Below are 14,614 nucleotides of genomic sequence, written 5' to 3'. Positions count from 1 at the left end.
GCTACAGAGCCCTCTCCGACTTCCCATGTGCCAAGCTTCCATACTTGGACTTTTCCCGTGCCAAGCTCCCTGCTTGGACTTTTCACCATGCCAAACTCCCTGCTTGGACTTTTCCCATGCCAACCTCCCTGCTTGGACTTTTCCCGTGCCAAGCTCCCTACTTGGACTTTTCCGAGTCAGGTCAACTCACCTCGGGTCAACCAGGTCAACCTTGACCACGGGTTGCACCCACAATCTCCCAAGCTTGTATCCTTGTCAAACATCAAGATACAACCATTGTCAAACATAACTCATCAAACATCAAAACACAACTCGAGTCAAGTCAACTCGAGTCTGGTCAACCAGGTCAACCTTTACCTAAGGTTGCACCAACAAAAGGAGGTCAAAGTCAAGGCAGAGATGACATCGCCCGGTCGGGCAAGGCATGCCCCGACCGGGGAGGTGGCTCCAACCCGCCGTCACCTTCGATACGGGGAGAAATCAAATAGCCGACGCTCAAGGGAGAATGTGCAGAAGTAGAAACCGAGCGGCTATCCCGCTCGGCCAAACAATAGAGATCAATGTGCAGAATTCAACTTCGGCCGAGCGGCTATCCCGCTCGGCCTGGCAACAAGCTTCGACCGAGCGACTACCCCGCTCAACTTGACATCAGGCTTCGGTAATAGCAAAGTGAACCTTCGGTCGAGCAGACACACACTAAGGAACTACAAGGTTTCGGCCGACTAAACGGGGCACTAGGGTGGCAGAGTTCAGGCTAAGCGGCCAACCCGCTTGACCTAGCAGTACACTCTTGACGATATCCAGTGATATCCTTTTGGGAGTTGGTTCTGCCGACACTGGGCATGGGTCGCCAGAAGATCGTACGACAGAAGCTTCCATTGTCACTTCAGAAATATGCTCGACCCGTTAAGGTATTGTGTCGGGGACACTTTACTTACAAATATTTTCAGGGAAAGCTTTGAGAAGCGTGCTCGCCTTGGGAAGCATGCATGCACGCTGCCAGAGCTTTATATAAAGGGGGGGGTCCAAGCATCAGCAGAGGTATATGATATCTACTGTTTGTGCTACAGTCTTCTTATTGCTCCACTTTCCACTTCATCGCTGGTGACTGACTTGAGCATCGGAGGGTCAACACCAGGGGACCCCTTCCCTGGCTCGGCACTGATGTAGTCTATGTTGCAGGTCCACACGGAGTCCACAGGAGGTCAGCGTGAGCGCCACATCCCCAGCTTTCCGTCTGCTCAACTTTCGGACAGGATGACTAAGTTTGCTAAAATAACTCTTAACAAATATGATTTTTATTAAATAAGTTTTAATGATCAAATTTTTTTCTAACAAAAATTTTAAAAAATAATTTAAAGTATTAGTTAAGTGCTTCATAGTAAGTCAATTAAATATTTATTTTAATAATTAGCTTCCAAACTGTGGTGAGGCACTAGGCCTTCTTGGTTATTGGAACAATAACCACTTTCTAGATGAAGCCTTTTAAAGAAATTAAATATTTAACTTTCTTTCTGAAAGCCCTAAGTCTAAAAAAAATCAATCTAAATATGATTTTGGAACCCAATATAAGTTCCTTCTTACTGGGTTAATTAAAAATTTTTGAGAAATATATTTTCTAGATAATTTTCTAATTTTTCCCTTGTAATATCTAAATTATCAATTTAATTGTTTATAGTTCCTGAAAGTTGAAGCAGACAAATTTAAACATGAAGAATTTTTTAAGTTTTCTATTTGATCCATTAACTTTGCATTCTCAGTTTTCAATTTTTCATTTTTAGTTTTAATCTTGTCAAGATCTTCTAATCGACAAGATATAGCTAAGGTCGATTTTAACTCTTTATTTCCTTTTTCTAATTTTTAGCAATTTTTCAATAAGTATTTTATAAACTGAAATGACTTGTTAGGAGGAAGAGACCGTACCTGACTTACCTTGTCGATTCCACAATCTAAAGCTCCTCTTGAAGTGTTGCTTTCTTCCGATGTCACTCCCCCTTCATCGATGCTTATTTCGGATGAGCTTGCTTTGTCTTCATCTTCTTGGTGACTTGCTACTAGCGCAAGTTCGGCGAGGGCTTCGATCTCTGAATCGGACGACGTTTTGTCCCACATCGCCTTTAGATTCTTGTGTCTTTTCTGGGTTGGTCTCTTGTCCATGCTTGTGTCCTTATTCTTGTCCTTGCTTTTTTAGTTTAGGACAATTATCTTTTACGTATCCTTCATTGCAGTGGTAGCATTTTACCTTTCTTTTTCTTCTCTTACCCTGCACTTGATTAAATTTATTAGATTTAAATAATTTTTTAAATCTCCTTACCATTAACATCGTTTTGTCATCATCAAGTGATGTCTCGGAATCTGGTTAATCCATCTTAGCTTTTAAGGCAATGTTTTACCTTGATTCCTTCCTTAGACTTGCATATCTTGACTCATGAATTTCAAAAGTTGAAAAAAGTTATTCTAAAGTGCTTACTTCTAAATCCCTTCCAAGTACCTCCAGGGGGCTAAAACTTTATCCTCGTCGCAACGGATCACGTTTGACGTGATCCAGATAAAACTCTTGGTCCGGGCGCCCGGACCTATTCTGGGTGCCCGGATCGTCTGGGCGCTTGGACTCAGTCCAAGCGCCCGAACCAAAGTTAACCTTATGTTAACTTGTTTAGTCCAGGCTCTTGCTCCGGCTCCACTCGCTTGGGTCCGGGTCTTCTACTCTGGCTCCGCTTGCTTGGGTGATCTCGGCCATCTAGAATAGGGCTCACTCGAATCCAACTTCCGACCATGGAGTAATCTTCCACTCTGGATTCTGGTCCCTCGAAAACATAGTGCACCTCATTCTCGTTCGCCCGCGTACTCTTTCATAACATCTAATCCCTCGGACGCACCGAGCCCGTCGACTTTCTCTCGTGTCATCCTTCTCGCTAGATGCATCTTTCGCTCAACTTCCTATACTCCTAAGTTCCTGCACACTTAGACACATGGGTTAAAAATCAACAGGACCTAACCTGATTTAGTTGATCACATCAAAACTACCTTGGGGTACTAATAATCTTCTCCTTTTTTATGTGAATAACCTAAGTTAAGTTAGGGTAAATAGGTAATAAATTTGCAACTCAATAAAAAAAAAAAAATTACCCTCTCCCTACACTTCATCTTCCCTTCTCCCCCTTTGATCACATTAAATAGTATACTTTGAATTGATTTTGGAAAATCTAAATTGAAAATCTAAGGGAAAACAAAAAAATATGAAAGGTTAAGCTTCAAAAACTTTGGTTTTATAAAAGAAATTAAAAAAAGATTCCTTTAATTGTTGATAACTTTAACAAGGGTTGAATAGGAAAAAAATATTTTCACAAAAAGTTAAAGTAAAATTTTTATAAAAAAATTATACTTTGATAAATAATTCATAGAAAATTTTCTAACAAAAAAAATTTAAAAAAATTGTTTAGATAAAATTTCATAGAAAAATAAGTTTTCTAAAATAATTCTAACAAATATGTTTTTTATTAAATAAATTTTAACAATAAAAAATTTTCTAACGAAATTTTTGAAAAACAATTTAAAGCATTAGTTAAGTTCTTCACAATAAGTCAACTAAACATTTATTTCAATAATTAGCTTCCAAGTTGTGGCAAGACACTAGGCCTTTTTAGTTATTATAACAACAACCATTTTCTAGACAAAATCTTTTAAAGAAATTAAATATTTAACTTTCTTTCTGAAAGCCCTAAGTCCAAAAAAAACAGTCAATCTAAATATGATTTTGGAACCCAATATAGGTTCCTTCCTACTTGGTTAATTAAAAATTTATGAGAAATATATTTTCTAGATAATTTTCTAATTTTCCCCTTGTAATATCTAAATTATCAATTTAATTCTTTATAGTTCCTGAAAGTTGAAGCAGACAAATTTAAACATGAAGAATTTTTTAAGTTTTCTATTTGATCCTTTAAATTTGCATTCTCAATTTTCAATTTTTCATTTTTTGTTTTAATCTTGTCGAGATCTTCTAATCGACAAAATATAGCTAAGGTTGATTTTAACTCTTTATTATTTTTTTCTAATTTACAGTAATTTTTCGATAAGTGTTTTATAAACTGAAATGACCTGTTAGGAGGAAGAGGTCGTACCTGACTTACCTTGTCGATCCCGTAATTTGAAACTCCCCCCGAAGTGTTGCTTTCTTCCGATGTTGCTCCCCTTCATCGATGCTCTCGATGCTCATTTCGGACGAGCTTGCTTCGTCTTCGTCTTCTTGGTGACTTGTCACTAGTGCAAGTCTGGCGATGACTTCGATCTCTAACTCGGATGACGTTTTGTCTCACGTCGCCTTTAGATTCTTGTGCCTTTTCTCGGTTGGTCTCTTGTTCATGCTTGTATCCTTTTTCTTGTCCTTGCTTTTTAATTTATGGTAGTTATCTTTTACGTTCCCTTCTTCATTACAGTGGTAGTATTTTACCTTTCTTTTTCTTCTCTTTCCCTGCACTTGATTAAACTTATTAGATGTAAATAATTTTTAAAATCTCCTTACCATTAACATCATTTCGTCATCGTCAAGTGATGTCTCAGAATTTGGTTCATCCATCTTAGCTTTTAAGGTAGTGTTTTTCCTTGATTCTTTCCTTAGACCTGCACATCTTGACTCATGAATTTCAAAAGTTGAAAAAAGTTCTTCTAAAGTGCTTATCTCTAAATCCTTAGAGATGAAATACACATCTACTAAGGTCGACCATTCCAGAGTCATAGGAAATGCATTAAGTGCGTACCTTAGTGGATCTTTGTTGGTTACATTTTCTCCGAGATTCATGAGTCCGATGATGAACTCCTTGATTCTTGAGTGGAGGTGTCCGACGATTTTGCCTTCTTCCAATCAGAGGTTGCTGATCTAGTTCCGGAGTAGGTCTCGTCTCGCTAGTTTTGCCTCGAGGTCCCTTCGTGTAGTTCCAGGAATTTCTCCCAGAGCTCCTTGGTCGACTCGTAGGCTCCGATACGGTTGATGTCTTGAGGTGGTAAAACACTAAGCAGATGAAACTCTGCTTTGCCGTTTACCATGAAGTCGCCTTGCTCTTTTTTCGTCCACTGATATTCTTCTTTGTCTTTCAGGACTACAAAATTATATTTCATAATTATTAATAATTCAAAATCTATTTTGAAAATTACCTCCATCTTTTTCTTCCAGCTCACGAATTCCCCCTCAAACTTCGGTGGGTTGATACTCGGTCCGGCCATCTCGTGTACTTCGTTCAGCGGTTAGTCCTCTTGAAGCGAACCCACTCTGATACCACTTGTAGGACCCTTGGTGGCTGACTAGAGGGGGGTGAATAGTCCTACAAAGAAAAACAAACCTTCCCCGTACTTTACAACTTAATAATAATTAACATTTACATAAAAGAAATAAGAGACTTAAATAAAAAAAAAAGAAGAGGTACAAATACTTTACTTGGTTACAACTAGGGAGGTTGTTAATTCAAGAAAGTTGAACGCTCACTAAACTTTCCTTCAGGCGAAGAAACCTCTTTACAACAATTAAAGCACTAGATTACAGAATAGAACTGAATAGGAATCAATCACAAGTGTTGTGTTGAACCATTAGGACCAGAGCTATATTTATAGCCCTGGTTGAGGCGCCTGGAAGGGTTCCAGGCTCCTCCAAGGGGATAAAATTTTATCCCCGTCATAACGGATCACGTTTGATGAGATCCGGATAAAAATTGGTCCGGCCGCCCAGACCAAAGTTAACCTTATGTTAACTTGTTTGGTCCGGGCTCTTGCTCCGGCTTCACTCGCTTGGGTTCGGGTCTTCCGCTTCGGCTTTGGCTCCTCTTGCTTGGGTGATCTCGGCCATCCAGAATAGGGCTCACCCAAACCCAACTTTAGATCTTCGAGCAATCTTCCTCTCCGGCTTCTTGTCCCTCGAAAACGCGGCACGCCTTCTTCTCGTCCACCCGCATACTCTTCCGCAGCATCTTATCCCTCGAACGCACCAAGCCCGTCAGCTTTCTCCCGTGCCATCCTTCTCACTAACTGCGTCTTTCGCTCGACTAAAGGATTTAGATTGAGTTGTGAATTTTTCTAGTAGTTGTTTTAGTTCAACTACTTCTCCTTTCAAACTAAAATTCTCCTCTTCAAGTTTTGCAACTTGAGTTGGAGTTTTAGCTTGAATTAGCTCAGTCATTGAGATTGATTTTAATTATTCATTAAGTGTTTTATTTTCTAAATTTAGTTCATTCATTTGATCTTCATACAAGGTTAATTTCTTATGTAAACATGCAATTATTTTTTATAAAAATTCTACTTAAAGTAGATTGTACCTCATCGGAACCTTCGAAAATGAGTGCGGACTCATGCCTCAATTCGGGATCGGACCCGTCTTTTGATTCTCTTTTCGATCCTGGTCTATATGTCATTAGCACGAAGTAGGTGTGTTTTGGTTCGTCGTTGTCCGATTCATCAGCGGATGAGTCATCCCACGTTGCTTTGAGGGCTTTATTTTTCTTAAGATTCGAGCGGTCGATCTTGTAATGTCCCTTCTGGTGAAGTTCTTTTTTCTCTTAGTGAACTACTTTCTTATCAGGTTCACCAGGTGTTCTTCATCGTCTGAGTCTTGGTCAGACTCAACTTCAGGTTCTTGTTTGGTTCTGGATTTTTCTTTTGATGTTCCTATAATAAAAGCAACACTTTTCTCAGGTTTGGCGTTAATTTGTTCGTGCAACTCTAATTCATAAAAAAGTTCATCTAGTTTCAATTTAGATAAATTCCTCAAGATCTTATAGGCATCCACGATGGATGCCCATAGTGCATTTCGAGGAAACACGTTTAGAGCGTACCTTATAAGATCTCGGTTCTCCATCTGGTGGCTGATTGTGTGAAGTCATTAAGGACATCCTTTATCCTCGCGTGCAGCTGCCTAGCAGTCTCACCTTCCTACATTTTGATGTTAAATAACTTATTTAAAAATAGATCTCTTTTTGTCAACTTTGCGTCGTTGTTCCTTCGTGTAGTTCTGTGAATTTGTCCCATAGCTCTTTCGCATTTTCGTGTGGGCCGACGCGATTTAGTTCCTCCTTCGTTAGTCCACACTGGATTGTATTGAGAGCCTTGAAGTCGATCTGGGCCTTCTTCTTCATTTCTAGATTCTAATTTTCCAGGTCTATTGGAATTCTGGCGTTGTCGACAAGCACCTTGTATCCTTTGGTAATGCTGAACCAATGGTCAAAATCAGTCTTCAGGTATACCTCCATCTGTTTCTTCCAGTAGGGGAAGTCATCTCCATTGAAAAGAGAAGGTGTCACGACCCGGGGGAGTCTCTGTCCGAAGAAATTTCGGCAGCACCTCCCCTGTACAGGTGACAATCTGAAGCATTTCTACAGACATAATATACATAAGCCACAGGCGGCTGGAATATACACACAACCACGCAGTTATATGTAAAGCAGCTCACTCGGCTGTACCAAAACCAAAACACAACGGAAAATGACAGAAACTAAATACAAACCAAAACACAAAACTGCTAGCCGGCTAGGCTTACACAACCAACAACCAATACAAAATACCACATAACAACATCAACGCTCCAGAAGCAAAATCGGAGTACAGAGCTAAACACACTGATACATAAAACAAATAAAACTTAACGGAAACTATAGTCTTCTGATGTGACGTGGGAACCGACAGCCAGGATACTCCCAAGCGACCATAACAATCTGGTACCTGAAAAATATAGTGCCAACGGGGGTGAGTTCAACAACTCAGCGAATACCAATAGACATGTCTAGTAAGATATATCTAACAGCAATAAACATGGAATACAGCTTCCTAATCGTATATAGGAAAAATGCAAATCTGAAAGGTAACTAAGGAAGCTGTACTCACCAGGAACTCCTATCCAGAACAAAAGCGCCGTCAACCTGAGAGTGTCATAAATCCTGTATGCATGTCAAACATATGCATCCAACCAAATGCAGCAAATAAATGCAGCAAGCACAAGCAATAAATGCATAAATGCGTATGATGCCAATGACATGTCCTGGTCACCCCTACTCTCCAGTCAACCGTCTCACACATGATGGTGAGACCGAGTGGGTAGGGCTGTGACAACCGTGCACTCTGACGTCACTGCTCCTGATGAGTGACCGAGTGGACGAGATGCTGTCGGAGTACACCTATCCTCCTATCCCAAATCATAAATGGGGGAGCCCAATGCTCTCATCTCCCGGTACACGATGACGGGGAGGGATTCCTGTCCTGCTACAACGCTGCGTCACACTAACTCATGAGTGGACCAACGGAGCCATTGACAGAGCACCTGCTGCAACACACCCTGCCTGAATATACCATTAACCCATGAGTGGTCGTGTGTGCAGATACATGTAACTGCCGATGTGCTCAACAATAATGGAGCCGACAATCGCACAGCGTGCAATCATGCGAATGGTGCATGACACTAAGCATGACAATATCCTGTATCAATCCATATATATAAAATGTGTACCCTAGAATAAATTGACCTAATCAATGGTCTAGGTACACCGGTCAGATAAGGAATCAAAAACCCTAGATCCTGAACATATCCACCTCCATAAAATATGTACCATCAATATACATGGATCAAAGAAAAATGGTCTAGGTACACAGATCAGATATGATATAAAAATATAGGTACACATGCCAGATAATAAAAATCCAGAATCTAGTCCTAAACTCAGTAAAGCATGGTATGTCACTTACTCTAGGAACTAAGGTACTCATGACAATAATCACGAGGTATAAACATGGATACATAACAAGCGACAAAATAGATCATGCTATGAATATCAAACCGTGACATACCAAAGACAAACATGATCATTGCTTGTAGCTATAAAATACTATACATATCCAATTGACAATATCATAAAAGATAAGTCAAGAGGTATCCGCCTCCAATCGATAAGATCAATCCGGTCCAACTCGGACGTCGAGATGCTCGTCTCGTGTCAAAACCCTATGTCACCAATATAAATATATTTTATTTAGCTACAATTTACATAAATAGCTAAATAAAATTCTTAAGAACTATTTAGGGCAAAAACCCTAAACCAACTTCCTCGACCTGCCTAAATTAAATCCAAATCATACCTAATTCAATCCATATCTCTAATCAAGCTATACATGATCATCTAACTACAAACATATCACATTCCTTCCCTTTACCTCAATTCACAGTCGTGATTGTTGATCCACAGCAGGGAGCGTTGCTGCTGGAAACCCTCCTTACTGCCCAAATCCAAATCTTTATTTGTGGGAGAGAAGCCCACCTCAATACTGGCCGAAATTGTAGACCTGTTGTCTTCCAAATCAAACGCCATAATCAACACTTGCTAGCCAAGATCCAACAGGTTCTAATGTTACTGATTGGATCTGTAACCCAACCGCAGACCAAAAGAGTACTATTGATAAGAAGGAACAACAAGGATACGTTGCTCACCTCACTCACCTGTGAGCGGGGAAAGAAGAATGATAGATCGGCAGTGGAAGCTAAGCCACGGGAGGGAGAACCTTTTGTCCAGAAAGCCGATCACCACAATTTTGAGGAGGAGCCAGAGCTCGGAACTAGGGCACAGACATGAGGGAAAGGCTCGGATGTGGCTGTAGTGACTCTGTGCCGGTGATGAAGAGCCTCGGCATCGGCTTGATCGTGGCCGAGAGGAGGCGCCGAGAACAGAGGGAAGAGGAAACAGAAATTTGGCCGACAACTCCCGGAACCCAACAATGCCCTTGAAGAGGCGACACCTAGGGCACGGCTCAGACGACGCCTTCGGCTCAGACGGTGCCAAGCGCTCGCCCGGCGGTGGCTCGCGGGATCACTCTGCGAGGGGCGGCTGTCGGCAGGGGAGAGTGGAGCGAAAAAATATCGGGTGGAGAAGGTGAGAAGTGGAGAAGGAGAAGAAGGAAGAGGCGCTGGTTAGGGGCGGTTAGGGTACGAGCGTGAGAGGAGAAGGGTTGCGTCGAGAGAAATCGCTTGGCACGCGGGGAAAGAAAGAGACGGAGAAAAGAAATAAGAAAGGAAAAGTAAATAAATAAAAATCAACTTTTCCTCACTTAAATGGGTAGCCTAAACTAGCTTTCCCGTGCCCCGTTTTTATCCCCGTAAACTCGTCCATACGAGCTCCGAAAAATTTCCAAAAAATTTCTAAAAATTTCAGAAAATTCCCTTATCATTATTCCCCATTTTTTTGGTATTTTACATTCTCCCCCACTAATAAAAATTTGGTCCCCAAATTTCGTTATCTACCACCAGCAAGTACTAGCAAAAGCTAAACAGTATAAATGCTGAACTGAACCATTACTCACACACATCGAGTGAAAAGATGGGGATATCGAGCTCAGACCGTATCCTCGAGCTCCCAGGTAGCCTCCTCGTCCGAATGATGCTGCCATCCGACTTTAACCAGCCGGATAGTCTTGTTCCGCAACTGACGCTCTTTCCAGTCCAGAATCCATACCGGAACCTCCTCATAAGTGACGTCAGGCTGAACGGGAACTGAGATATTTGTCAGCACATGTGTCGGGTCAGGTATGTATCTCCTCAGCATAGACACATAGAATACGTCGTGCACACCTGCCAGGAACGGTGGTGGTGCCAACCGGTAAGCTACCGCCTTTCCGAGATCTAGAAAGATCCAATGTATCGCGGAGCTAGCTTACCTCTGAAGCCAAATCTCTTCACTCCTTTCGTGGGTGAAACTCGCAGAAATACATGGCCGCCAATAGAGAACGCTAGGGGTCTGCGTCTCCGATCAGTATAACACTTCTGGCGATCATGCGCCTCTAACATTCTCCGTCTGATAATACGGACCAACTCTGCCTCCTGCTGAGCTCTATGAGGTCCCAACAACGGGGCCTTCCCAACCTCATCCCAGAGGGTGGGTGTCCGACAAGGCCTAGCATACAACGCTTCAAACGGTGCCATCTGGATAACCAAATGCAACTCGTTGTTATAGGCGAACTCTACCAATGGCAAATGGTCTTCCAAACTACCTCCAAAAATCCAATATACATGACCTCAGCAAGTCCTCTAGAGTCTAAATGGTCCGTTCTGACTGTCCGTCTGTCTGCGGATGGAAAGTTGTACTGAAACGGAGCTGAGTGCCCAAGGTCTGCTGCAGACTCTGTCAAAATGAGACGTGAACCGGGGGGTCTCTATCCGAAATAATAGTCAACGGGACACCATGTGATCTGATGATCTCCCGGCAAAACAGATCTACCAATCGATCCAGGAAATCAGTCTTCCGGATCACTAACGAGTGCACGGATTTGGTTAATCGATCAACGATTACCCAAATCGCGTCATGGCCTCTTCGTGTCCTCGGTAAACCCACCATAAAGTCCATGGTAACCTGTTCCCATTTCCACTCGGGAATAGGAATCCGCTGAAATAATCCGGCAGGTATCTAGTGCTCTGCCTTCACTTGCTGACAGACAAGACCTTTCGCTACAAATTACGCGATGTCTTTCTTCATACCGTTCCACCAATAGGAACGTCTCAAATCTCGATACATGCGGTCCCGCCTGGGTGGACCACAAATCGAGAGTGATGAGCCTCCTGAAGTAGCTCCGACAAAACCGGGTGAGACTGAGGTACGCATAATCTGCCTCGGAAGTATATAATACCCTCCTCGTCTCGTGTAAACGCGGTCTGCTGCCCGGAAGCTATCTGGCTGCAAACGAACTGCAAATGCTGATCACTAGCCTGGCCTCCCGGATCCTCGTCCTGATCGACGACTGAGCAACCATGGTAACCAGAATACCCTGCTCTGTATGTCCCTGCTCCTCAAGGTCTAACTCGGAGAAACCCTGAACCAAGTCTGTAACTAAAACTCGGTGGCAAGCCAAAGTCCCTCTAGACTTCCTGCTGAGTGCATCGACAACCACATTAGCTTTCCCCGGGTAATAGCTAATGGTATAAATCGTAATCTTTCAGGAATTCCATCCTTCTTCTCAGTCGGAGATTAAGTTTCTTTCTAAGTGAACAGATATTTGAGACTCTTATGGTCCGTGAGAATCTCAAATGTAACACCGTATAGATAAGGTTGCCAAATCTTCAAGGCAAAAATAATGGCGGTCAGGCACAAGTCATGTACTGGGTAGTTCTCCTCATGCTCCTTCAACTGTCGAGAAGCATAGGAGACTACCCTGCCGTGCTGCATCAAAACAGCGCTCAAACCCTGTAGAGATGCGTCGGTATAGAGCACGAATCCATCCTCTCCAGAAGGTAAAACCAAAATCGGAGCCGACACTAGTCTCCGCTTCAGCTCCTGGAAGCTGGTCTCGTAGTCCTCGAACCACGTGAACTTCACGCCTTTCCTGGTCAGGCGTGTCAGTGGCATAGCAACACGTGGAAAAACCCCCAACGAATCGTCTGTAATATCGAGCCTGACCAAGGAAGTTGCGAGTCTCCTATATAGACTATGACTACTCCCAACGATAACAACCTCTATCTCCTGTGGAACCACGGTATACTCCTACTAGTGCCCGTGTGTCTCAAACATCTCACAGAAGACAACCAAAATACGCACTACTGATCTTCACATATAGACGTTTCCGTCGAAACATCTCTAGAACTATGCGAAGATGGTGTACGTGACCCACCTCGGATCAGAAATAGATCACCACATTGTCAACAAAGACAATGGAAACCGATCCAATATCCTAGGAATACCAAAAATCATCGAGTCCATGATAACATCTAGGGCACCGCAAGCCCTAATAGTAAAACCAAGACGCATAATGTCCGTATCACAGTCATTCCTAACTATAAGATCCTCGACAATAAACAGATATGATCACCAACGATATAAATCACCAAAGAATAGATCCTCCAGTGTGAGAGCAACGCTCCATCACACGAAATACCACATATGTGGGAGCAACGCTCTACCAAAAGAAATCCTCCATATGTGGGAGCAACGCTCCACCACAAATAATCCGAAACATGTATCTGTAATAAATATGGGAACAATGCTCTGCTACAAGCAATCCGCAATATGTGGGAGCAACGCTCCACCAAAAAAAAATCCATAACACGTGTGGGAGCAACGCTCCACCACAAATAATACATAAGTGCCCAAGGCACCTAACTTGCATGAGATCTCTCTACCACAGATCACTGGGGGTAGCCTAGGGTATAACAACCCAGTAAGCAAATCAAATCCATAGTCAACTCTATCATCATCCTAGTGGGTCGGTCACCCACTAATAGGAGAATTAGTTGACAGGGTAATACAACCAATAACATAATGTAGACACTCAACATTCTACATTCAACATAGGTAGAATCATCATGATGCTACCAACCATACACCTGGCACACGTGCACACACAACATAGGTATGATCGACATAATCCTCCAATTAGTACACACCAAACATACTCACAACAAAGATATAAACCATCATGATACCTCCAACAATGCATACCGAACCCGTGTGCACATATCAATATAGGTATAATAGACAATACACCTCAAACAACACTCACATGACATATATACACCTATGTCAAGAGTATAATCTGTTGGAGCAATCCCAATGGTTCGCGGGACCATGTGTTTTGGTGTTTGGGCAAAGGGTTTAAGTTAGGTTCACCCTTGTATTTGATATGTGTATTTGAGTTGTGCAGGTTTGCAGGATACACATATGACTCAGGTTGATGGCTTCGGGTCCGGTGAAGGATGGAGCATCCGAGGGACCGTGGACAAGGCAGCGAGGACAAGGGCCGAGGGAAGCGACTTCGAGGCATACGCGAAGGATGGCATTGGGTACGAGCCGCGGGCTTGAATGCATCCGAGGGACGAGAGCCAAAGGAAGTAGGCTTGAAGGCAAAAGGTCAAAGCTGCAAAGGAAGAATCAAGTGAGTCATAAGGGTGAGGGTACGAGTGCACGAGAGATTGTACTCGGAGTAAAATCCTAGTTTTTAGGGTTTTACTGTAGCAGTACTGTAGCGCTACTGTAGCAGCACTGTAGCAGTCGACTGCATGTTTTAGCAGTCGACTGGTGCAGTCGACTGGGGCAGTCGACTGGCAGCGAACATAATGTGTGGAATCGAGCCGTTGGGATGTAACGGTCGAATTTCCACAGAGGGCAGTCGACTGCATGTTTTAGCAGTCGACTGGTAGGCGGGGTTTTCCAACCCGTGGCCTATAAAACCAAAGCTTGGGAGCTTGGTTTGAGTTGACGAAATAGAGGTGGTTAATCTCTATTAGTAGTCTACCTGTGCCCTAGCGTCAAAGGAGCTCTTGTGAGGGTTGTGGTGAGGTTTCTCCACCCACAAGGAGGTTTGAGCTAGCCAGAAGTTTTCCGGGGAGTAATCCACCGAAGGATCGGGATCGTCCACCTTACGGACAGCCGTGGAGTAGGAGCCCTAATCTCCGAACCACGTTAAACGATCGTGTCAATTGGTTTGCTTGTCTTTCTCATTCTTAGTGTTTAGCTTTCGTATTTGTATTTGTATTGTTTGTATTCTGCTATACTAACAAATATAGGAAAGCGCTTATTTGGTCGTCTATCCAACCCCTTCAAGCCGGCCGACCGATCCCCAACAAGTGGTATCAGAGCGAGGACGCTCTCCGTTGGACTAACCG

This window comes from Zingiber officinale, chromosome 8B, assembly GCF_018446385.1.
Source record: "Zingiber officinale cultivar Zhangliang chromosome 8B, Zo_v1.1, whole genome shotgun sequence".
Classification (NCBI taxonomy): Eukaryota; Viridiplantae; Streptophyta; class Magnoliopsida; order Zingiberales; family Zingiberaceae; genus Zingiber; species Zingiber officinale.
This window is presented reverse-complemented; position numbering follows the sequence as displayed.